The 26,849-nt window shown below is 36.3% G+C and overlaps 2 protein-coding genes across 5 annotated transcripts in view; one reads left to right on the forward strand and one right to left on the reverse strand.

Moving 5' to 3' along the window:
• Positions 1-26,849, reverse strand: part of LOC126759436 (flotillin-2) — a 418,004-nt gene that overhangs the window by 276,645 nt on the left and 114,510 nt on the right. The window lies entirely within an intron of this gene.
• Positions 23,681-26,849, forward strand: part of LOC126759413 (glucose dehydrogenase [FAD, quinone]) — a 40,267-nt gene continuing 37,098 nt past the window's right edge. The window contains exon 1 of the mRNA XM_050474202.1: positions 23,681-24,057. The gene's annotated coding sequence lies outside the window, so the exon portion shown is untranslated. The remainder of the gene's footprint in view (positions 24,058-26,849) is intronic.

Here is a 26,849-nt window from a genome sequence, read left to right on the forward strand (position 1 = left end):
GTGAAGCACCCGTCATTCGTCCATCGATTTTAACAAAACTACCTATACCAAACTTTGAGAAACAGCCCCAAACCATGAGAAGAGCTCCTGCATGCTTCAATCATGAATGTATTGTTTACGTTTTTTTTTTTTGAACTCCTTAGCTCGAATTTTGATTCATCGGACCAAATTACTCCATCCCAAAATGTGGTTGGCATATTTAGATATTGTTTTGCAAACTCTAGTCTAGTTTAGTTTTTCCTGTTCGCAATGGAAATCGTTGGTAATTTTTTGCGAAATAGTTTTTCAGTTCAAGAATTCTTTCGTTCCTCCACTTGACTTTTTAATATACCAGTTATTTATTGGATTACAGCAGGATATATCCATAAAAGAAATGAAATTATAGTGATTCAGTATCGTTTACTTACTTGTCATATTCAATACTTATTGCTATTTTATTAATTAGGATAACAACCAAGTTCAGATGTGTTGAGTAATTTTAAGTGCCGCAAAGTCCTGGTTCAAGTAGGCTTACCTTATCTAAAAGTTCAATTTTCTACATAAACACACTTGGCAGTTCGTTCCTAACTATATTGAGCTACATACCATACTATACGCTATTTTTCCTTTTTTATGCTTTCTTACTCGTATGTTCCCTACTTCGTGGTAATTTTATCATTCGAAAACCGATCATAACACAAATCACATTTCCTATATTATCCAACCTTCACTATGCTTTTTTACTCTCTTTTTCATGAGCTTACTTATTTTGTTATGCTCGGGTTAAACAACGATAAAATACGACTTGCAAATTTTTGTTATGTCATTACACTGCTATATTTTTATGATTTATCGGCACAGTGAAAAGATTTGTATTGCTTTGATGAATCAAATCTAATTAGAGTTGTTGGTTTTCGCAATAATTGGAGTTGATAACTGGGGTACCGTTACATCCGCATGTGTGTGTGTGTAGTTAGATATGTACATATATAGATATATGTGTATGTATATAATTTTTTTTTTTGAAAATGTATATTCTTATATTGTATAAAGACGGTTACAAAAATTTTTCAAAATATTGGCGTCGCTGGCTACTTTTGACCAACTTTTTGGCAGCATACGTATTCCGTCGCAACAAAGTTGCTATCTTTCGAGGATCCAAGTATCAATCCAGTTTTTGTTCTTCATAAACTGGTTGTTTGTAAGTCCTAAAACAAAAGTCAGATGGCACAACGTCAGATATAGGGTTATATATTTCAGCGTCTCCAAATATTTTTTGACCACCTTTGCGACGTGAGGCATAGCATTTTCATGCTGGAGAATGACTTTATCGTATCTTTCTTCGTACTGTGGCCGTTTTTCTTTTAGTGCTCGGCTCAAACTCATCAAAATTGCGTTCATATCATCTCCTGATGAAACTTGGTTTAGCAGCTCATAATATATCACCCCCAGCTGGCTCCACCAAATGCAGAGTTAAGTTCCCCATGATGGGCTTAATTATCGTAGTGGACCCATTTTTCGCCGCCAGTCACAATGCGCTGTAAAAATCCCTTTCGGTTGTGCCTTTGAAGCAGCTGTTCACATGCAAAGAAACGCCGTTCGACATCTCTTGGTTTCAAGTCGTAAGGAACCCAGTTTTCTTGTTTCTGAATCATCCCAATGGCTTTAACGGCTTGCTGTGTCACTTGCAACGATTCGGCCAATTCCTATTGGGTTTGAAACGCATCTTGATCGAGTAATGCTTCCAATTCAGCATCTTCTAAAATCTTCTCCCTTCGACCACCATGCCGGTCTTCGACTTCATAATCACCATTCTTAACACGTTGAAACCATTCGCGACATGTTCTTTCACTTAGGACAGCCGCACCGTACGTATCCGAAAGCATTCGATGAGCCTCAGCCGCACTTTTCTTGGAATTTAAAAGAAAAGCAAAATTTCCTGCAAATGTCGAGAATTCGGCTCAAAAAGTGACATTTTCAGTTGGCAATAAGTTTGGGATGCTAACAGATCTCTACAAATACTTTGTTGGGTTAATGTTGACACAAATGTCCAAGATCGATATAAAACGATTTGATCGACCAGTGCTTGACCCTAGAGACATACATATATGTATGCATAATAGGTAATATGTATAATAATAGGTACTTATTTGTGAAAATGTATACTCGTATTTTTATACATATGTAATATACGAAGCATTTTTCACGATCGATGGACCTTTTTGGTTTTTTTTATTCAAATTATGAAGCAGTTAAGCAATTAACTTCACTTCTACTGGGCGCCAGGCTACAAAGCATCGAGGGCAATGAAATAGTAGACGAGATTGCGTGATCAACGTTGGGGAAACCCATGCATTGTCGATAGAAGAAACTGTAGGAACATGATCGGAATACAAACTGGTCACTGTCTGGTGGCGACACATGCCGGCGTTAGAAACTCAAATTCTCTCGAAGTCTTAGTTCAGTTGAGATAGAAAAACTTTTTCCAGATCAAATATATTTCTCAAAAAGTTTTTTACTGTATATGAAAAACTTAGTTATTCTTATGTCTAGTAAATTAAGTTGTAACGGTAGAAATACAAATCTAATTCAACCCCAAAAAATATTCCAAAGTTCTATTTCAATTCACCAATCGTATAAAAAAGCTCAAGCAAACTTTCAGTTGTGGAGCTACTCGATTATTACGCGGCGTACTCAAATAAAAATGTTCAACCCCAATGTTACATAAGTCCAAACTTCTATACGACTGCAAACCATGGAACCTCGTAGCATCTGACATCGAAAAGCTTTAAGATTTCACTAACCGATGCCTTCGCACCATTTACCGCATTTACTACTAGCTCCGTCTCTAACACGAAGTTGTGCTCACGAAAATACCAAACACGCCTGTGGGTCGAAATTAAAAAAAAAACCAGGGGCATGTTCTGAGATGAGATCACCGCACCATTCTCGCCCAGAATCCACAAGGAAGAAGAAACTTGGACATCGAATAATGTAAGACGCAAAAAAGTTGGATTCATATCAAAAAACTAGCACAAGATCGAAATAAAAGGAAGAGCCTACTTCTAGTACTTTGCTCTTCCGCGGAGCAAGAGCATACAATATGTAAAAACTTGGGCTTCGTGCGTGAACAACTTTTGTTGGATTTGGCTCATCTTCAAACACCCATACAGTAGATTGCTGTTTACTTACGGGCTCATACGAGTTCTGCTATATATATTCTAGCCTAGGGCAACACTAAGTGTTTCCAGGTGCAATCTGACATTTCCATTGGAAAGTTTGACATTTTTTAGCATAACATCACTCAGAACGTTTTGTCATTTAATAGTGAATTGTTTTATTTACAGGGAATTAAAAAATGCATCTCGGCCAAAAAATGGAATTAACTCGTGAACATTTTCGTGCGATCATTTTTCACAACTTTCGACGTGGATTATCACGACAAGAGTGCATCGATGAACTAAAATCTTTGTATGGCTATGAAGCACCATCCCATAGCACTGTGAAAAACTGGTACAACGAATTCAATCGTGGCCGACGCTCGCTCAAAGACGAATTCCGTGAAGGTCGTCCAAAAACAGCCGTTGTGCCAGAAAACATCGATGCCGTACGTGAACTGATAATGCAAGACCGTCATGTAACATACCTTCAGATAGAGGCATGCATTTCTCCCACCAGCATACATTTCTCCCACCAGCATACATTCGATATTGCATGAACACCTGGCCGTAAAAAGGTTTTTTTCTCTTTGGATCTCACACAATTTGACAATCGCTCAAAAAAAGGCTCGTGTGGATTGGTGTAAAGAACTGCGCGTCGATCGATCGCGGTGCTTCAAAAGACGTTTATTAGATCGTCACAGGATCTATGCGTATGAGCACGAAACAAAAAAGCAATCGACAAAAAAAAAAAATGATATATAAAAAAAAAACCTGTCATGATGTCGTAGGCGTGTTTCGAAGCACCGCTATTTAGCCTTTTTTGAGCGATTGACAAATTGTGTGGGATCCAACATGAACAAAATTTTTTAGTCAAATGTTCATGCCATATTGAACGTATGCTGCTAGGCCGACTAATGACCATAGTTGCCTCAATCTCACGATAGGTCAGAGGATCTTGCAATACCATTGCAATAGCATCAATAGTTTCCGGAACGCGAAAATGTAAGAGTTTTAATTCCATTTTTTGGTCGAGAAGAATATCTTAAGTTACTATAAAACACAATTTTATTTATGAATGATTTCAAATCAAAAAGTTCGGGCTTTCTATAACCTACTTACCTTTTGGAAACTTCAAGAAGAAATATACATATACATTATATTAGGTGGGCACTTAAATTGAAGGCAAGGATCTTTATATTATTAACAATTATTACATATACAAGTAAATTTAAGTCACACAAAATCTCCACAAAGACCGGAAAGCAAGAGAAATCGACCTTGAAATGACCAATGATGAAAATTAGAAGTAAATAAAATAATCGACCGCTTTTACTTGTTTAGTGTCCCCTTGAAATTCGTAAACATACAAGCAATATATTTTCATAACATTGATCTTCGAATTCTTGCAGGCACTCGGACCCAGCGCTAATTGCATTTTCACGAGCGTAAAACCATTATGGACGGACACATTAGGAAAACGCTTACGAAATTCGATAACAAATCGGCACCTGAAGCGCAGTTAGCCATAATCACTTTGGTTTTATTAACACAACCTTGACACATATTCACCATAACCAAAAACACAAGCATATAAGCATATGTGTGTTGTTGTAGGTGCGAGCATTTGTGTTAAGCAGCAGTTAATGGCCGGCGACACGGTGGCCCAAAATGGGCGAAATGCCAAATGTTACTGACCAACAACCAACGAAAAGCGAAAAAGCAAACAGACAGCTAAAAAGTAAATAAACGATGAAAACATAATGAAATGAAATAAATAAAAAAACACTGATTTACAAACAAACAAACCAAATATAGTGGCTGACAAATGCCGGACAGGTTGCGCATTGTTTGTGGGATTTGTTAAGTGCGCCGACGTGATGTCGAGTGTGTAAGATGCGTTCAAATTCAGTTTTAAATGTTTACCTGCATGCACAAACATGCACACACATGTGTATACGGGAATTAGAAGAGGCGACTCGTCATACAGTAACTGCAATGGCAAACGCAAGCTGCAAGCGGCGGCCTTTGGTAATATAATTCGATTTCATAACAAAACTACTTTAAAAGTCAGGTGCGCGTGTGTACGCTCTTCTCTTTGCTTCTTGTTGAGCGCTGTGAATTACATTAGCGGCAGTTGGCAATAAAGAAGCGGCATAAAAAGGGTTACAGCAAATGTTGTTGCGGTCGCTTTAGGTGCTAAATGTCAAATGAGGGTAGTTAAGCCAGCTTAAGGTGTGTAATCTTAGGTGTAATGGACATTTTAACTATGCTTTAACTATAACATACGCAAATTTACAATCAGATGATAAAAGTGTGTGAATATGAGAACTCTGGTTTGACCATTACTTTCAATAAACTATTTACTTTTCAGAGATTTCATGCAAATCACGCAAATACGTAGGTTGCTATATATATTTCTGGCCTAATAATGTAAATAGGCATATTTATCAACGAAAATGTTTTTTTTTTGTTTTTTTTTTTTTTTTTTTTTCGATTGCTGTTTTGTTTCGGGCTCATACGCATAGATCCATGATTCGTCACCTGTGACGATCTTATAAACGTCTTTTGAAGCACCGCGATCGTATTTTTTCAGCATTTCTTTACAGCAATCTACACGAGCCTTTTTTTGAGCGATTGTCAAATTGTGCGGGATCCAACGAGAACAAACCTTTTTTACGGCCAGGTGTTCATGCAATATCGAATATCTGCTGGTGGGAGAAATGCATAGGCAAACCTCTATCTGAAGGTATGTTACATGACGGTCTTGCATTATCAGTTCACGTACGGCATCGATGTTTTCTGGCACAACGGCTGTTTTTGGACGACCTTCACGGAATTCGTCTTTGAGCGAGCGTCGGCCACGATTGAATTCGTTGTACCAGTATTTCACAGTGCTATAGGATGGTGCTTCATAGCCATACAAAGATTTTAGTTCATCGATGCACTCTTGTCGTGATAATCCACGTCGAAAGTTGTGAAAAATGATCGCACGAAAATGTTCACGAGTTAATTCCATTTTTTGGCCGAGATGAATTTTTTAATTCCCTGTAATTAAAACAATTCACGATTAAATGACAAAACGTTCTGAGTGATGTTATGCTAAAACATGTCAAACTTTCCAATGGAAATTGCAGATTGCACCTGGCAACACTTAGTGTTGCCCTAGGCCAGAATATATATAGCAGGCCTCGTAATATAATTTATAGATTGGCAATAATCTTGTTAGTTTTATGAAGCTATCTTGTAGAATAAAATAGTTATCCATATAAAAACTTTAATTAGATCGTTCATCAATCGATATCGGGAGCGGTTTCTTGGGGAAAAACGCACGGTTGCACAATTTCAGAACGATATCTCAAAAGCTGAGGGAGTATTATGCGTATATATAGACGGACAGGCATTCAGACAGACATTGCTAACTCAACTGATATAGTTAGGCACGCTGATCATTTATGTATATATTTTACAGCCTTTTCCTGAGTGTTACAAATTTCGTGGCAAAACTTAAGGGGGTAGGTATTCTGGTTTAGAAATATTAAAAAATCGTAATTATTTTTTTATATTTTCAAAGTTTAACTATTCAAGAATATGTACACAAGAGGATTTTTCAAAACTCAAATTATTTTCGGAGATATAGGCATTTTTCTGACCCGGCATCCAAACTGGTTCGGCCCGAACTAATCGAACAAAAGACTTTACGCGCAACTTTAAACGCGTTTTTCTCAAAACTGACTTTTTCGGCACGATACCCACGATTTCTAAGGTTCTATTGGACCGATTTACTTGAAATTTTTATAGAGTCTTCTTTATAGGTTTGTCTATGGTTGGAACTAGCCCCATCCCCAAATTTTTATTTTTATTATTTTCAAAAAAATTCGAAATAGTTGGAAAAAGTGATCCAAAAAAACTTTTTTTCAGGCAGTCGCCATTTTGTGAAAAAAAAAATTTTCCACTTTTCCGTAGTTCCGGCCATTTCGACATTATTCTAGATTAATAATTTTTTTTTCTCGTTTCAGATAACTAGGAGGGTTGAAATCATGGGTATGGTATAGTGGAAATTTTTAGAGACCCCCACTTCGTCAGCTCATAATTTTTGAAATTTTTTACTTTTTTTCAGTACTCTTCTAAAATTAACAAATAACTAATAAAAATGGATAGTAAAAATATTAATTGCCTTTTTTTTACGACACTTTAAAAATTACCTGAAATTCATGCTTCTAGACAGAATACCCCCTTAAGGGTTCAGGGTTTATAACTTTCTAGGGAGAACATAAATATTATACGATATAAGGTAACAGTAATACCTCACAGGTATCGTTGGAAACCCTGAAAGCTTTCCATACCAGTCCTTCTTTTTATTAAGACTACATTTCTCGTTTCTTTTGTTTTAAAGTGCTAATTTCACTATTTTTATATATAATTTTCTAAACTTTAAGACTCTCGACTTCTAATACCGAAAATCGAATTAAAATAAGACATTTTATTTAAAATGCTTTATTAACACATCCTCCTCTTTATTGGCGTAGACACCGCTTACGAGGTTAAAGCCGAGCCCGCCAGTCGTTCTTTCTTTTCGCTGTTTGGCGCCAATTGTATAATCGTTCCATCGACTGCAGTATTCGCCGTTACCAATGAGCAAAGGACCATAAATCTTTCGCAGAATATTTCTATTACTAGTAAAGCCGAATCATCAGATTCGGTCACGTTGCTTGCCTCTGCACCATATATTGGTCTACAACTTTGCTTCCGCCGTTTTCCAATAGATGTCTCTAGGGTCAAGCACTGGTCGATTAAATCGTTTTATATCGATCTTGGACATTTGTGTCAACATTAACCCAACAAAATATTTGCAAACTCATTAAACTTATTGTCAACTGAAAATGTCACTTTTTGAGCCGAATTCTTCGACATTTGCGGGAAATTTTGCTTTTCTTTTTAATTCCAAGAAAAGTGCGGCTGAGGCTCATCGAATGCTTTCGGATACGTACGGTGAGGCTGTCCTAAGTGAAAGAACATGTCGCGAATGGTTTCAACGTTTTAAGAATGGTGATTATGAAGTCGAAGACCGGCATGGTGGTGGAAGGGAGAAGATTTTCGAAGATGCTGAATTGGAAGCATTACTCGACCAAGATGCGTTTCAAACCCAAGAGGAATTGGCCGAATCGTTGCAAGTGACACAGCAAGCCGTATCAAAACGCCTCAAAGCCATGGGGATGATTCAGAAACAAGGAAACTGGGTTACTTACGACTTGAAGCCAAGAGATGTCGAACGGCGCTTCTTTGCATGTGAACAGCTGCTTCAAAGGCACGACCGAAAGGGATTTTTCATCGCATTGTAACTGGCGGCGAAAAATGGGTCCACTACGATAATCCTAAGCGAAGGAAGTCATAGGGAAAGTCTGGACATGCCACCACGTCGACGGCAAAACCGAACATTTACGGCGCCAAGGTCATGCTCTGCATTTGGTGGGACCAGCTGGGGGTGATATATTATGAGCTGCTAAAGCCAAGTGAAACCATCACAGGAGATCGATACCGAACGCAATTGATGCGTTTGAGCCGAGCACTAAAAGAAAAACGGCTACAGTACGAAGAAAGACACGATAAAGTCATTCTCCAGCATGACAATGCTCGGCCTCACGTCGCAAAGGTGGTCAAAAAATATTTGGAGACGCTGAAATGGGAGATCTTACCCCAACCGCCGTATTCTCCAGACGTTGCGCCATCTGACTACCACTTGTTCCGATCGATGGCACACGGTCTAGCTAACGAGCACTTCAGTTCTTATGAAGAAGTCAAAAATTGGATTGATACTTGGATCGACTCGAAAGATGAGGAGTTCTTTTGTCACGGAATACGCATGCTGCCAGAAAGATGGTCAAAAGTAGTAGCTAGCGACGGCCAAATATTTTGAATAACATTTTTGTAACCGTTTTTATACAATAAAGCCTTAAATTTACAAAAAAAAAAAAAAAACGGCGGAAGCAAAGTTGTAGAACTATAGCAAAAGCAGAATAATGAGAGACTTATAGAGTTTGGACTTTGTTCGTCGAGAGAGGAATTTACCTGTTGGCAAGAGTTATTCTGCGTTGGATTTCGATGCTAACATTATTTTTGGTGTTGATACTGGATCAAGATAGACGAAATTATCAACGACTTATCAACAGTTGCGAATGTCAAAACTTTTTTTAACGCGTTACAAGTCACGTCGGCTTTTAACGTGACACGTTTAACGGCTCCGAAAATGGCTATTATAGAAGCGCACATCCCAAAAGACTTGGTGGATCATATTCTGCTTTAAATAGCAGGCGTCAGAAAACTGTCGGCGCATGGGTGCCCCGCCGGTTCATTCCGTACTGTAAGAGTAACCTTTCCGCATTGGTGTTTAACTCTGTTTAAGCGCAAGATGAAAAAACATGGATCACACAATTAACTATGAAATTGTCGCAGCAGAGGAATTAATCTGGCGAATACGCTCCAAACAGAGCGATAACCGGCCATTCTGTTGGAAAGGGATTCTAAGCTTAGTTTTTTGGGATTCATAAGAAGTGATCTACATCGAAAGAAGAGAGAGAAAACGAACACGTTTTACTTTGTAGACGTCCAGAAAACGTATTTCGAAAATTGGAAAACTGCTCAAACAAGTACCACCTAGCTAAAGGGACTCCATGTTGAGAAATTAACGTTGTTTTTATTTTTCTTTTGAAAGTTAAATAGTTATCGGATCGTCTTTTTATGTTTCTTTCTATTAGGTTCAATCATTTAAGTGCTTCATCAGCGCAACTTAATCAGCCACAAAAAAATAATGTATAAAAAGTAAAGAAATAATAATAATAATTGCACGTGCTTTTTCAGCTGCCATTTCTTTTAAATTGAGTGTGACAAGTGTTGAAGATGAAAACAGTTGAAATGTCATTTCGTTTAATTATTGAAAGAAATTAACGAAGTAAAAATCATGAACGCAGCAATTTTCGGCGCACTTCGAATAGCAAGGGCGGAGCTAGGTTTTAAATGACCGCCCGAGATGCGAAGTCGTTAAATATATTCATATTTACATAAAAAACTAACGCCATTAATTAAAGTAACTTAAGTGAAAGCATAATTTATATTATAAAAATATATTAAAAAAGAAGAAAAAACATTATTTCGTTTCATTTACCTCGAAGTACTTCTTCTTCTTCTTAATTGGCGTAGACACCGCTTACGCGATTATAGCCGAGTTAACAACAGCGCGCCAGTCGTTTCTTCTTTTCGCTACGTGGCGCCAATTGGATATTCCAAGCGAAGCCAGGTCCTTCTCCACCTGGTCCTTCCAACGGAGTGGAGGTCTTCCTCTTCCTCTGCTTCCCCCGGCGGGTACTGCGTCGAATACTTTCAGAGCTGGAGTGTTTTCGTCCATCCGGACAACATGACCTAGCCAGCGTAGCCGCTGTCTTTTAATTCGCTGAACTATGTCAATGTCGTCATATATCTCGTACAGCTCATCGTTCCATCGAATGCGATATTCGTCGTGGCCAACGCGCGAAGGACCATAAATCTTTCGCAGAACTTTTCTCTCGAAAACTCGCAACGTCGACTCATCCGTTGTTGACATCGTCCAAGACTCTGCACCATACAGCAGGACGGGAATTATGAGTGACTTATAGAGTTTGGTTTTTGTTTATCGAGAGAGGACTTTGCTTCTCAATTGCCTACTCAGTCCGAAGTAGCACCTGTTGGCAAGAGTTATCCTGCGTTGGATTTCTAGGCTGACATTGTTGGTGGTGTTTACGCTGGTTCCAAGATAGACGAAATTATCTGCGACTTCAAAGTTATGACTCTCAACAGTGACGTGAGAGCCAAGTCGCGAGCGCGACGACTGTTTGTTTGATGACAGGAGATATTTCGTCTTGCCCTCGTTCACTGCCGGACCCATTTGTTTTGTTGATTGCAGCCTTGCTTTTAACAGTAATCCGTGGATAATTTCACGAAGATATCTCGTCAAATAAGAAGTTAAAAGCTATAGTAATCCGATATCGACGGTGAAGAGAAAAGGTGATGGACTAGTTCCCGTATATGCGGACATACAGACCGAGATTGCTAAATCAAGCTCATCATTATACAACTATGAGTAAAAAATAGCAAGACTTCATTCATAATTTTAAAATTCTTAATTTGGGAAAGAATAAATTTTCAAAATCTATGTCGTCCCCTCAAAGTAATCCTCAAGTTAAGGTTTTCAATACAATTTGTACCACGTTTTTCCTGATCCTCTGAAACAGTTAAAGTCAACGGAAGAACAGCATTCAATGCAAGGTGGTTGCCCACGTTAAAGTTTTCAATTTACTCAAAAATGGTTTCTCCGAATGTCTTGATGAAAATCATTGCAGTATGCGACGGTGCAGAAACCAATAGCTTTCAGCCCATAATTTCGGCACCTTTTTACGAATCGCTTTGCGCAAATGACACATAACACTCAAATAGTGTTCCTTGTTGACAGTTTGGTCAGTCGGCAGGTATTCGGAGTGCACCATACCTCGATAATCGAAAAAAACTGTCAACATAACCTTGATCAGTTTTGGCGTGTTTTTTCGGCTCACGATACTCGGATAATTGAATATCTGTTTCCGGGTCGTAAGCATAGTTCCAAGACACATCCTGGTAGTCGGAAAGCATTGTTTCACAAACGTTTTCGTGACGCTGTTTTTACAAAAAAATTTGTGATTTTGGAACCAATCGTGCTTTCACTTTTCTTACGCCCAAATCATCTTTCGGAGTGGTTTTAACTGATCCTTCCGATATTCTAACGATGCCAGTAAAATCTTTGACTGTTAATCGTTGATTCTCAAGCACCAATTCCTTTATCTTATTGACCTGTTGATCATCGGTTGATGCCGATGGCCGTCCTGGACGTCGTTCGTCGTCAACGCGTTCGCGACCTTCTTTGAATAATTTGTACCAATCAAAAACATTTGTTCCCGACAAACAATTATCACCGAAGGCCTTTTCCAACATTCTCAACGTTTCGGCACCAGAAATATGATTCCGCATACAAAATTTAGGCTTTCTTAGAGGTGTCTAGGAACCTATTTTTCAGAGTAGCAAACGAAAAAAAAAAAAAATTTTTTTTGATCCACCTTAATATGCATTGATGTTTGACGATGAATATCTCATAAACGCTTAACTTAATCGAAAAATCATACGAGACCATTTTTATAGAGCAGTAAATTTCCTACAAAACTATGAGTTTCATCATTCATAATAATTTTTTTTCATTGAGTTATAAAATTCATAAGAAATAAAAAATTTTCCCAAAAATAATCAAACTTTAACTGTTAATATCTTTTAAGCGGTTGGGTTTACGAAAAAATCATAACTGTAACTGTATGTAGGAGGACCTTCCCGTTACAATTAAGAACTCATGCTTGGAGAGGCTTTCTTAGAGGTGTCTAGGTGTCTTGAGGTTTCTAGGAACCTATTTTTCCGAGCACCAAACGAAAAAAAAATTTTTTTTTTGAATCACCCCACTGTACAGGGTATAAATACAAGCAACTAACCCCTCCACCTACCTGGTTTTATTGTTCACACAGAGCTAACTCAGAAGCATATAATTTAATGAAATAAAAACACAGTTATACACATATTACAATTAATAACGTATGCATTTTCAATGGAGTAACTCGAGTTAGCTCTGCTGGGTCTTCTTTGCCACCGAATAAAGCAAGTCTATATTTGCGATTTTTGCCTTAATTTTGCATGCTTCATGAGCATGTGTATTTATGTAAATACAAGTATGTGTGTGACTTTTACTTTCAATTTCCATTTACATCTTTATGTTATGACTGTTGCACTTTATTGCCGGCTTTATGCTGTAGACAGCACAGGTACGCAACCCCGCTGTGCGCACAGGCTTCTTTGTTTGTTTTAACATCTTTTGTTGATTTTTCTTCTTTGATTTTCTTACGATCTTCTCTTCACTTTGTTTATGTACTTAATACAAGGCATATTTGTTGTTGTTGTTGTCTACCGTTATGTCAACGAAATTACATTGTGTGCAATGTCGTAAAGCCAGGAGTAAAAACATATGAAGATTATGCATTTCTTGTACACAAGATAAATAGATTTTGGAAAACACCGAAACTGCGAAAAAATGTCTACCGAAGTTCTCATGCGGGGTTTGGATGTCATTCTTGGATAATCGGAAAATCATCCTTTAATATAACTCTTATGCTTTGCAGTTTTGGGTCTGATAAAATTCCGGGTTCTTTCTGGTTACGCGTCTGTCATTGGAACGGGATTCTTTGTGTACCGATAGGTACACATTTACCTCTAAGATTATTATAGAGTTCTCGACCGCACTCTTCATAGTCTCAAAAATACTCAAAAATACCTTGATACTGTTTTGAAAATGATCGTTCAGTCGAGTTTAGTAGCCGATATTTTTGCGTCCAAAATACTGGTTTCTAATTATTAAGTATGATCTCCCGACTAGGAATCAGTCGTAATACCAAGTCCAACTAACATCCATTTGAAATACTGAATACATACGAAGTTGATTGATACTCTCAGTGTATACCTTGGTTGGATTAATGAAGTCTGCGTCATTAAGATTGGATTTGCAGTAAGAACGTCTTGTATAGAGCAAATTTCTGAAAGGCTGATTTGTGGAGATGCATCTCAGAAGAAAATGTTTGTCGATGTTCTGAGTACAGAAAATTATTACAAACAGAGTGGAAAAGAAAAAAATATTTAGAAGATCACTTATGAGCTAGAGATATAATTACGGTAAGAAATACGCTCCTACTGGACTAATATTATTAATTGTTTTGGCTCGAGAGTTTGGCCATTTGACTGTGATCAAAAAGTATGATCAAGCTGTCATTAAAACTCCAGGAGATCAGGAAGGTAGGTAAGTTTTGAAAATGTTGCGAAAGGCCTTTGGTGATGGAAAAAATATATAACTAAATATTATACAAGGAGTTTAAAACGGGCCGAGAAAGGGTTAAAGACGAATCATTCTATGGACGACTATCAACGTCTACGGACGATGACCACGTCCAAAAAATCAAAGATTTAAAGATTGAAAGCCTTCGATTCAAAATTGGAGACCTCGCTGTTAGTATTGGTATATCACTGGGCTCAGTCCAAACCATTTTGAAGAATATTTTGTGTTTAAAACGCGTCAAGTCTCGATCGGTGCCAAAATAATATTTGGGAAAAAAGGGTGGATATGTGTGAAACACTGTGGAGACGACACTTCAACTTACGCATACCATTGTGCCCAAAAAATAAGGTGAAATTATTTTTTTTCAGGTTGGTAGTACTGTCAGTCACATTTATGTCAAATTTCATGTCAAAATATTCATTAGTGTTTGAGATACGTCGTTTTGTGAGCTGCTAAAAGTGAGTTTTTCGTTTTTTGCGATGTCGAAATTTGTTGAGCAAAAAATTTGCATTAAATTTTGTTTACGGAATCAATTTTCTGCTGCGGATACGTTGAGGATGGTGCAGAAAGCCTTTGGTGATGAGGCTATGTCTAAAAAAAATGTTTACAAGTGGTATAGTGAGTTCCAAGCCGGCCGTGAACGTGTCGAAGACGAAGAGCGTCCAGGGCGACCATCAACCTCAACCGACGAAGCTCACGTTCAACAAATCAAAGTTTTGGTGTTGAAAAACCGTCGATTAACAATTAGACACCTTGCTGATGAAGTTGGCATATCGAAAGGCTCAGCCAAAACCATTTTGAAGGATGTTTTGAGCCTCAAACGCGTCAAATCTCGACTGGTACCGAAAACATTGAATTTTTTGAAAAAAGGCGTCGCGTTGAAGTGTGTGAAACGATGCTTTCCGACTACCAGGGTGTCATGAAACGCATTATAACTGGCGATGAGACTTGGATCTATGCTTACGACCCCGAAACAACCGATCAATCGAGCGAATAACGTGCCAAAAGAGAGCCGAGACCAAACAAATTAAGGTCATGTTGACTGTTTTCTTCGATTATCGTGGTGTTGTGCATTATGAATTCCTTCCAATCGGTCAAACAGTCAACAAGGAATATTATTTGAACGTTATGCGTCGTTTGCGTAACGCTATCCGCCTAAAAAGGCCGGAATTGTGGAAAGACAATTCTTGGTTTTTACACCACGATAATGCACCATCCCATACTGCCCTCGTAATTCGTTATCATTTCGCCAAAAACTCAACGCATATCGTTCCGCAACCACCGTATTCACCTGATCTGGTGCCGTGCGACTTCTGGCTGTTCACCAAGCTCAAAAGACCGCTCCGGGGACACCGTTTTTATACGATAGAGGAGATTCAAGCCGCAGCGAAGACGGAACTGTAGGCCATCCCGGAAAGTGACTACAACCAGTGTTTCGAAGATTGGAAAATCCGTTGGCATAAGTGCATTGCATCGGGAGGGGATTACTTTAAAGGGGATGAAATTGATTTGGTAGAATAAATAAATACAATGCCACCTTACTTTTTGGGCACAGTATAACTCTGAAACCACCAACCAATCCAGCGAATATCCTGTAAAAGATGAAACATGACCGAAAATATCACGGAACAGTCGATCAAAAATTAAGGTTATGTTGACAATTTTCTTTGATTTTAGTGCACTATATATGTATTTTGTGAGACAAAAACCGATTCGCTCTTGAAAGCTTTTACCGGAAAAGACGATTTCGACTGTCTCAACGATTTGCAAGAATAAAAAAAATTTCATTCCTGTATGGTTTCAAATTATGTAGTTATGTAATTTTATAAGCACTAAAATTTAAAGTCAATAAACGCTCATTTACTCTTAGATAGTTCAACAAGCAACAACAATCTCTTGGATGCGTTGAGTAATTTGCCGCCAGTAAAGTCAGCACTTGATGCGTTTGCACCCAACTACTTGAACATATTCACGTACGCATTTATAAGCCATAAAACCGTGCTACTCACTTACATATGTATGTACGTGAAAAGTAATCGAAGTTGCGAAAAGCCACACGCTCGTAAATTAATGCGCATACAAAGCGAACATTGTTTGAGACCAAAGTGGGTCAAATTGGATAGGTTTCGTTCGATGAGTTTGCGTTTGCAAGACTAGCTGGGAGATTCGCTAATTTTGAGAATATATGTATATGTAGTTACGAGTATATACCATATTGACATACGTTATGTATTCCTATGTTATTTTCTATGAAATTAAGGGAAGTGCCTCGGCTACGATGACTCTTGATTATTTGCGATGTCAAAAATTTTAAAAATAATCAAAAAACGGCAAAGTGGATTGCTTGTGTTTATGCGACGGTCTTATTTCCTTTAAAATATCTCAAAAATGCCAAAGTACTTACTTGAATAAAACAAATTTCGCAGTTGATCGTAGTCACTCGCGGTTATGGCGATCTGGCTACGTTAGCACAGCTAACGGTACATAAACATAACCGACATAGCGAGACAAAACACTACAGACTTTGTTATGCTGTTTATTCGTAGCCGACAGCTACAATCTGTGACGTAATCAAAGGTCGGTCGTTGCAGTTGCGCGGGTTTTTCATGCCAAGAAAAGTACATAAAAAAACTTCAACAATTTTTCTTTGGAAAAGCGACGACGCGCAGCTGCAGCTGGTATTTGTGGGTAATTTAATGTGGCCGACGTTCGTATTTTAAAATTATTACAAGTGCTAATTTTGCTAATTACATATTAACGCTACGTAAAAACATCTGTCAGTTGACTATGCGAGTTGCCTGTTGGACTTGCCGTTTTATTGTGAACAAAGAAACTCGCCGAGTTATGAATGGAGACTTTACTCTCTAATTAGTGTCATTGCTTCTTTGTTATGAGTAGAATGTCAGTAAAAGTGCTCAGCGTGAGATTTTTTATAATTTTGAAGTAGCAAAAGATTTATAATGTTGTTCATATGTATTTTGGTTCTCAATTGAGCTCAACATTTAATCAGCTGTTCAGCTGAGGATACTACGTTAATTTTTATAGGATTGGCAACTCTACTTAATATTGTTCTGGGACCTGTCAAAATATTGTAACTATATTTTATTAGCAGTGTTGTTGTTTTCTCCACATAAGCAAACAAGATAAACACTCGCCTGGCCGGTTATTCTTGGAACTGCAAGCCAAGGATTATCAGGCGGACAAGAAGAAATCAACCAAACAGCATAATACAATGCTTCACATGGCAGCGGGAAAGTAATTTAGGTCCAACAAATGAAGACCTTAAGTGATGAAACACCACTGGCTCTTCTTCTAAGTGGTAAAATACCAAACTTCACAAGAAGATCACACACAAAGAAGTTTAGAGTTACGCTGGGCGGTAAGACTGAATAGAGTATCTCCAAGTTTGACCTACCACTAAGAGATAGAACTAATAAGTGAAGAGGCTGAAAGTTCGAAAACGTCTGAAATCATTGGTGAAGGTGTCACAGGACCGCGTACCACACTTACTTAAGGGACATTTTCCGCTAATTTTCCAAGCAGAAGTATTTGCTATAGAAATAAGTCTCCAACGCAACTGTCCCAATGAAAGTATATCCATACCCAGCGATACCGGGACTTAAGGGATACCCCCTAGGACTAGAAATTTAAAAAAATCGAAATTTTTTTTATATTTTCAAAGTTTAACTATTCAAGAATATGTGTACAAGAGGATTTTTCAAAATTCAAATTATTTTCGGAGATATAGGCATTTTTCTGACCCCCCAAACTGGTTCGGCCGGAACTAATCGAACAAAAGACTTTACGCGAAACTTTAAGCGCGTTTTTCTCAAAACTGACTTTTTCGGAACGATACCCACGATTTCTCAGGTTCTACTGGACCGATTTACTTGAAATTTTTATAGAGTCTTCTTTATAGGCTTGTCTATGGTTGGAACTAGCCACATCCCCAAATTTTTATTTTTGTTATTTTTAAAAAATTCGAAACAGTCAGAAAAAGTAATCCAAAAAAACTTTTTTTCAGGCAGTCGCCATTTTGTGAAAAAAAATTTTTTCCCACTTTTCCGTAGTTCCGGCCATTGCGACATTATTCTAGATGAATAATCTTTTTTATACTCTCACAACAAAGTTGCTAAGGAGAGTATTATAGTTTTGTTCACATAACGGTTGTTTGTAAGTCCTAAAACTAAAAGAGTTAGATATAGGGTTATATATACCAAAGTGATCAGGGTGACGAGTAGAGTTGAAATCCGGATGTCTGTCTGTCCGTCCGTCCGTCCGTCCGTCCGTGCTGTAACTTGAGTAAAAATTGAGAGATCATGATGAAACTTGGTACACGTATTTCTTGGCTCCATAAGAAGGTTAAGTTCTAAGATGGGCAAAATCGGCCCACTGCCACGCCCACAAAATGGCGGAAACCGAAAACCTATAAAGTGTCATAACTAAGCCATAAATAAAGATATTAAAGTGAAATTTGGCACCAAGGATCGCGTTAGAGAGGGGCATATTTGGACGTAATTTTTTTGGAAAAGTGGGTGTGGCCCCGCCCCCTACTAAGTTTTTTGTACATATCTCGGAAACTACTATAGTTATGTCAACCAAACTCTACAGAGTCGTTTTCTTCAGGCATTTCCATATACAGTTCTAAAATGGAAGAAATCGGATAATAACCACGTCCACCTCCCATACAAAGGTTATGTTGAAAATCACTAAAAGTGCGTTAACCGACTAACAAAAAACGTCAGAAACACTAAATTTTACGGAAGAAATGGCAGGAGGAAGCTACACCCAGGCTTTTTTTTTTAATTGAAAATGCGCGTGGCGTCGCCCACTTGTGGACCAAAAACCATATCCCAGGAACTACTTGACCGATTTCAATGAAATTCGGTATATAATATTTTCTTAACATCCTGATAACATGTACGAAATATGGGTGAAATTGGTTCACAACCACGCCCTCCATCGTGGAAATTTTTAGAGACCCCCCACTTCGTCAGCTCATAATTTTTGAAATTTTTTTTACTTTTTTCAGTTTTTAATTTTTTTTCGGTACTCTTCTAATATTAACAAATAAATAATAAAAAAATGGATGGTAAAAATATTAATTGCCTTTTTTTACGACACTTTAAAAATTACCTGAAATTCATGCTTCTAGACCAGAATACCCCCTTAAAGCGATCTCAGAAGTGTAGACTCAAAAAAAAAAAAAAACTCGATTACATTGAAGATAGCGGCTATACCACTTTAATGATGTATCTGCATACTCCCTTGCACGAATTCAACTCCATAACTCTGCTATTGCTTTATTTATTGACGAGAGAGCAGAAGCGAGTAGAGAAATGGCGAATCGAAGACAGTTATTATTTCGTAAACTATTCAAAGAATGCTCAAACTTATCCAAACGAAAACAATAATTACCCAAGTACATCAGGAATGTATGTATGTAAATAAAGCACAGCAAAAATAATAATTTACTAACACGTGAAATGAATTTAGTTCGGAATGTAGTGAAACGAGTTGCTCAATAGGATCACACAAAGCAACTTACAATGTTTGTAAGCATGCAATATGAATATGTGTGTATAGAGCGAACGATATGATCGCGATTTTCGTGTCGTCAATGATCAACTGAAAAAAATGAAGCAATATTTCAAAACAACAACAACGACTGAGGCAGCGTGCATGAAACGCAAAGCAAAAATGCCGTCGCCAAATTCCACGCAACTCCGCCAGCAAATAGTATTTTGCAGACTTTGAACGCAAATCACTATTTTTCCAATTTTTCTCCACACTTTCGGCTTTTTCCCGCAGCAGTGTGCCATGCGAAGCGAAGCCAAAGCAGCAGTAGTGTTTTGTAAACTATCTATGCCAAAAGCCAAACAAGCAGTATACCACTACACACATATTGCAAACATACACACATGTACATAAGCACATATTCACTTTTATGCATGCAATGCTTCAAACAAGTTGGCAACGCGCAATTTCGGCGGGAGCCGCCATCGAACAAACACCGCTGTTGCTTAGCGGCATGCATTTGCTGCTGTCTGCCATTGCACACCTTTTGTTTAGGCGAAGGTTCGCTGGTGCGCATGCGCGATCAGCTGTTTGTTGTCGACACGCGCGGCTTTAGCTGTCTAAGTCTAAGTTGGAACGTTAAAGCTGCGCGCTGCAGACAGTTCGTAACGAACAGGCGCGCGTTGCTGGTCTGAACGCGGACGACGCTACGCAAGCGAAAACGGATTTAGCGGTGAACATCAGCCAATTTGTGTAACAGTTTCTGTAAGTGCTAAGGATTTGTGGGAGAATTATAGTTGTGTTGTTTAACAATTTAAATTTGTGCATGTGATGCAGTGTTTGACTAATATATAAACTGATTTTGAAGTATGTACTTAATTGGAATTTGTGCGCTAAAAACAGCTGTGTTTAATACTTTTTTGTTTTTGGAAGTGAAGTGAATGTAAATGACCTTTTACTAAGGCATTAACCTTTCATAATTTAGTTACTAAAATTTTTAGCTTAGATTCTTGAATATATAATATAAAAATTTTGAAATATAAAAGTAAAAAGTCAAATTTATTATAAAATGTACACAAAGAATGTATTATATTTCATGATAATATGCAGTAATTAACATACACAAAATAAAAAAAACTATATAAAAATAAATAATTTCCGTGTATATAAAAGTTTAGCTCTAAAGAAATAATAATATGTAAAAAATTAAATTAAATTTAATGGGTTGTCAAAAAAGTCTTGCGGTATTTTTATTGATTTTTTTTTTTTATTGAAATTGAAATGAATTTTTGATGACTCATGCCCAGCTCTTGACCGATGCTACGGCTGCTACTATGCCGGTCTCTTTCGACCAATTCAGCGATTTTATCGCAATTTTCGACGACGGCCTTTCGGAGCGTGGCGCATCTTCGACCACCTCTACACCAGAACGAAAACGTTCTTGTCCATCGTTGTGCGGTGGAAATGGAAACTGTATCGAGTCCATAAACTGCACAAATTTTATTGGCGGTTTGAGATGCATTTTTGCCTTTATATGCCGTATTTTCTCTTTATTTTGCTCCATGTTTGCGACGCTTTAACTCACGAACGACTTAAAAGAAACGACAATCAACCAAACACAGCGCGTGAAATGAGCTTTCCAAAAAGGTATAGCATGACCCGATGCCATGAATAAAACTAGAACTACTCGCTTTCAGCGCCAACTAGCGAAAATACCGCAAGACTTTTTTGACAACCTAATATTTTGTTACTATTGTAATATAAATTGTAATATTTTTTATTTTGAAAATATGTAAAATAATAATATTAATAAATATAGGCGTATTATTAAAAAAACTAATTAACATTGTAAAATAATATCAAACTAAAAATTACAACGAGCAAACAAAAACAATTAAAAATAAAAAAAGCGTTTAAATTAATGTGGAACGTGGACGAAAATTCAGATACATACATACATACAATGCATGCAAAACATATTAAAAACCTTAAAAATAAATTTTATAATTAATAAATAACACGTTAAAATTAAGTAAATAAAAAAAATATAAAAGATATACACAAATACAAAAAATGAGCAAAAAAAATATAATTATCTAATGTTAATACAAACTTAAATAAAAAAATTAAATTAAAAAATTTCAATACCATATTATTATTTATAAAAAAAAATTGTTTATCAAAGTAAAACCTAAGTGAACCAACTAAATATACATAATTTATTAAATAAACAAAAAAACATTAAAATTAAAATTAACTTGATTATAAAAAAGAAAAAACAATTATTTTAAAAATAAACTATGTATTAAATAATTATGAAATTAAAACCATCAACCATTAAAAATTAATTTAATAAGATATTATAAAAGTATTATGATTTTAACAACTAACAGCAAAAAAATCAATGAAAGAGAAAAATAAAAATAAGATAAAATAAGATTAAAAAAAATTAATTATTCATTATTAAAATTAAAATTAAAATTATGGTGATCCGATCTACGCAGATTGTACCACTGTCTTGGGCAATAATTTATGTAAAATTTTGTGAATATGTCTCATCAAATAAAAGAGTTTTCCAAATGGGGATATGATTCGGATCGTTCAATTTGTATGAAAGCTATAAGCCACATTGACCCGATCTAAACAATTTCTTCGTTGATTTTACCACAGCCTTAGAGAATAACCCATGCCAAATTTCGTGAAGATATCTCGTCAAATGTAAAAGTTTCTATACAAGTAGCAGATTACGATTGTTCAGTTTGTAAGACGACTATATGCTATAGTGATCCGAAGAGATCAATTTCTTCGGAGATTGCTCCGTTGCTTTGGTCAAAAGTTCATGACAAATTTCGTAAAGATATCTCCTTAAATGAAAGAGTCTTTCATACAAGCACCTGATTCCGATCAATCAGAGTGTATGACAACTTTAAAGTGATCCGAAATGAACAATTTTTATAGAGATTGCAACATTGCTCTAGACAATAATCCATGTCAAATTTTCCATACAAGCATTTTATTTCGATCGTTCAGTTTTTATGGCAGCTATATGCTATAGTAGTCTGATATCTACGGTTCCGACAAATGAGCAGTTTCTTCTTGCTGAGAAAAGGATGTGTGGTAAATTTCAGGCTGATATTTCAAAACCGAGGGACTAGTTCGCGTATATACAGACAGATGGACATGGCTAAATCCAGCAGCTCATCACGCTGGTCATTTATATGCATATTTTAAAGGGTCGCCGTCGTTTCCGTGTGGCTGTACAAACTTCGTGGCAAACTAAAGGGAACGTGTCAGTGTAACCCTCCGCAAAATCATCGAAATTAACTAATCAGTCCGATTTTTTTATAAATAAATACATTCATTAGGAATACAAAATGATTTTTTTTATGCTCCTTTAAGGTCCTGTACGATGTTCACGATTTCGGCCGCAATTTCAAACAAAACAAACATTTCCAAAAGATTATTAATCCGTAGGAAAGTCGGTATCACGCTATCGAAGCTCTTTTTGCTTTTTTTGTTCGTTTCTTTTTTTTTTTTTTTTTTGAAATTTGACAAAATGGCGGTGATGTGAAGAAAAAGTATCGAATTTGACCCCTTTTTCCGACAGTTTTTCGTAGAAAAAATAAGAGGAAAAAAAAACAATAAAAGTTTCCAAAGCGCGATAGCGAATGGCGTTAAATATGTTCTCTCCAAATTGGAACTAGATATCTTCAAACTCTTCCTTTGAAAAGGGAAACCGTTTTAAAAAAACACCATTCTGAAAAAAGCGCGTTGAGAGAATGTTTCCTATAGTGTTGCTCTAAAATTTCACACTGAGACGATTCCTTAATATACCCCATGCAGAGAATAAATATTAATAATATAATGATAGTAAAGTCATAATAATAAATAATATAATAATAATTATAGCAAAATTTATTTTACAGCTGTTATTTAGCGCTATAAAAGTAAAAAGTTTTGCAAAGTAATATTTTTCAAAAAAGAAAGTGCTTAAGCATCCTTCAATTTTGTTTATTTTTTTGCTATTTTTTCTTAAATATTTCAACATGATTCTGTTCTTTAAGCAACAAAATATTGCAAAAGTGAAATTCCACAGCTTTTATAATAACAAAAAATACAGTGCAAATATTAAAAACTGAAAATAAATCAAAAAACAACAACAACATAAGCAAATTCTGCAAAAATATGCAAGTGTGACCTACATAAACCAATACAACAATTCTCGCTCAACGGCCATCTTCGGTGTTGAACTCGTTTGTACAACAAAAAAAAAACACACACGCGCTTGACAGGACGAGTTTTGCTGTGCGACTTACTTGTATTTGCCTCTTTCTGCTTGTAAAACTTGGCAAGTACACTGTGCGGCGATAATAACGAAAAGAAAATAAACAATAAATGTGTTAAACGAAACAAACAACAAAGAAGTAGCGGCGACAACTGTAGCAACATCAACAAAAACAACTGCGAACGCGATCGGTAAGTCACCAGCGCTAATTTAGGCTTAACATAAACGCAAACTAAGTCATCTATGGTAATATTTATGTGTATGTGTATGTGTGCCGTTGCATGGTAAAATTAGGCTTGTGTTTTGAAAAAAAAAAAAAATTATTTAAACAAAATATATTAAAAGTAAGAAATGCTGGTAAACTCCCATGAATGTGCAATTTTGTAATTTTTCCCATAGACACGCGAAATTTCGCATGCCTAGGTGTTGTGGCAAGCGGCATTTTTTGTTGCTGTAGTTAATTTTAGTTTTGGCTTTTCGACATGCCTGCGTTAGCCCACAGCAATGACAATATTTGGGTGCAACATTAACTTGCCACAAGACAAATAATACAAAAAATTTACAGATTTTGTAATGGTTGTGCAAATTTTAAGATTTTTTTGTAGACAAATCGATTAGTGCTATTATTATTTCCTTTTATTTTGCATTTCTTAGCATATTTGTATCATTTTCAGCGCAACTATTGAGCGCTTAAAACGTAAATATGGGAGCACGAAAAATCCAAGCAAAGCCTAGATTTTGCTTTTGTAATTTTTCTGCTTTAATAACAAACTATTTTGCAATCAATTTCACACACATGCAACCACAAATAGGCATATTTACATATGTATATACTCAACTAAGTTATAACAAAACATTCCTGCATTGAATCGGGCTTAACCGACAAACATGCCTCGACCAGCACAGCTCCAGCGATCTATCGTTCGGCATAATAGCCATATTTGTCATGTAATATCGCTTTATTTGCGCCAATTTGCATAGATTGTTGAAATTACACGCCATCGAATGAATGGCGCCAAAAGCAAGCGGCGAAAAACTTAATCACCCAACAGTCGTAAAGTGAAAATGAAAGGAAATTATGTATTTGTAATTTCAGCGAATGCAAACAAACGTAACTAATAATGTGCTTTTAGAAAAAAAATCCAAAACCGCAAAAAAAATGGAACAATAATGAGAGAAAGAGATAAGAGAAAGAGAGATTTTTTTTACTTTTTTCCACCAACAAAAAAAATTTTGGTAATTTTCTTCTAGTTTTTCTTTCTACTTGCTTTTCTTTGTGTTGTGTGCATAGAAAATCAGCAATTTGAATGGTTTTATTTGATTGCAAAGTGGTGCGCAAGTTAGAAAATCCACTGTGCAAAAAAATAGAGCAGTTTATTTTTGAATAATTTTAAAAAATTTTAGGTGGTCCATTCGTACCTTTTGCAAAAATACATAATAAACATATTTAAATATCATTTAATTTACTAAAAGACAAAAAATAGTCTTTAAATCATGGCCACTTACGGGTCCATTTCTTGAGCAATTTTCTCCGAAGCATAAAATGGCCAATAAACATATTCTTTGATCAACCAAGTTGTTCTTCCATTTAAAGCAACAAAAAGTTTGTTAAATCCATTGCAAAAGCATCTTTCTTCGGTCCAATGATTCCAAACAAAACACCAAACAAATATCATTTTCAAAGAAAGTTTGTAAAAGAGAAAAAGTATGTCCACTTCAGGATTAGGTAAAATTGCCCAAAAAATAAGGTGACTTTCCGATTTTGAAAAGTGACAGCTTTCAACATTTAAATCAAAAAGTCAATTCTTAAAGTTTCAAATAATCCCCTAGAACCGATGAATTTTGCAAATTTTATGCGTTTTTTTTTTTTTATAAAAAAATCAAACATATTTGATTGTGCAAGTTAGAAAAAAATGGCTGCAGTTAAATTTTCTAAAAAAATTTACCTCGTTTCTTTGCAAAAAATACATAATAAACATATTCTAAAATATCATTTAATACGGCTAAAAGAGAAAAGCTTGCACGAGATTAAAGCACAAAAGTGTGTGATATTTTTCATGACTTTGATCGGTTGTTTGGAGATTAAAGCGTTGGTTTGGGCTATTATCCATGCCAAAAATCGTATCTTCCTTGTCAAATAAAAAAGTTTTCTATACAAGGACTTGATTTTCAACGTTCAGTTTGTGTGAAAGCTACATATATGGTGGTCTGATGTGAATACAGATATTATAACACAGCCGTAGACAAAAATTCAGGATTAGTTTCGTGAACATACATTGTACAACAAAAAACATACATTGTAACTAAAAAATCCATGCCGAATTTCGTGAATATACCTTGTCACATAAAAGAGTTTTCCATACAAGAACTTGAACAGCTTCTTGATTAGAAAAAGACGTGTGCAAAATTTCAGAAAACTTATCTCAAAAACTCAGGAACTAGTTCGCGTATATACATAAAGACGGACAGACAGACGGATATAGCTAAATCGACTAGTCTCGTCACACCGATCTTATACATACTATGTATACTAGAGGACCCGCCCATGTTTTACTTTGGCTGATATTAGTTAAGGAATAATCGCATTTTTGGTGAGGCAACAAAAATGAGTCAAAAAGCATTTCGTGCGTTAAGAAAGAATTGGTTTTTGGGGTAAAAATACTATTGAATTTGGGCTGTGCATCAGTGAAATCAATCGAGTCCAATCGATTGTCAGCCTGGTGGACTGCATATTAAGAAACGGTGGAAAGACAAAAAAAATCGGCTGGCAAAGTTATGGCATCAGTCTTGCAATGCTTCGAAAAGATTTCTGTATATCTCAAATTTTAATAGACCTTTTTATCAACACTTCAGTTATGCCGCTATTTTTTTATGCGAGATCTTTTGAAATTTTAAATTGCCTGTCAAGATACCCCCTCCAATAGTTAGCAGGTATGAAAAAAATGTTATAGCTACCCATAGATGTATTGAATCACCCAATTTA

This window comes from Bactrocera neohumeralis, chromosome 5, assembly GCF_024586455.1.
Source record: "Bactrocera neohumeralis isolate Rockhampton chromosome 5, APGP_CSIRO_Bneo_wtdbg2-racon-allhic-juicebox.fasta_v2, whole genome shotgun sequence".
NCBI lineage: Eukaryota > Metazoa > Arthropoda > Insecta > Diptera > Tephritidae > Bactrocera > Bactrocera neohumeralis.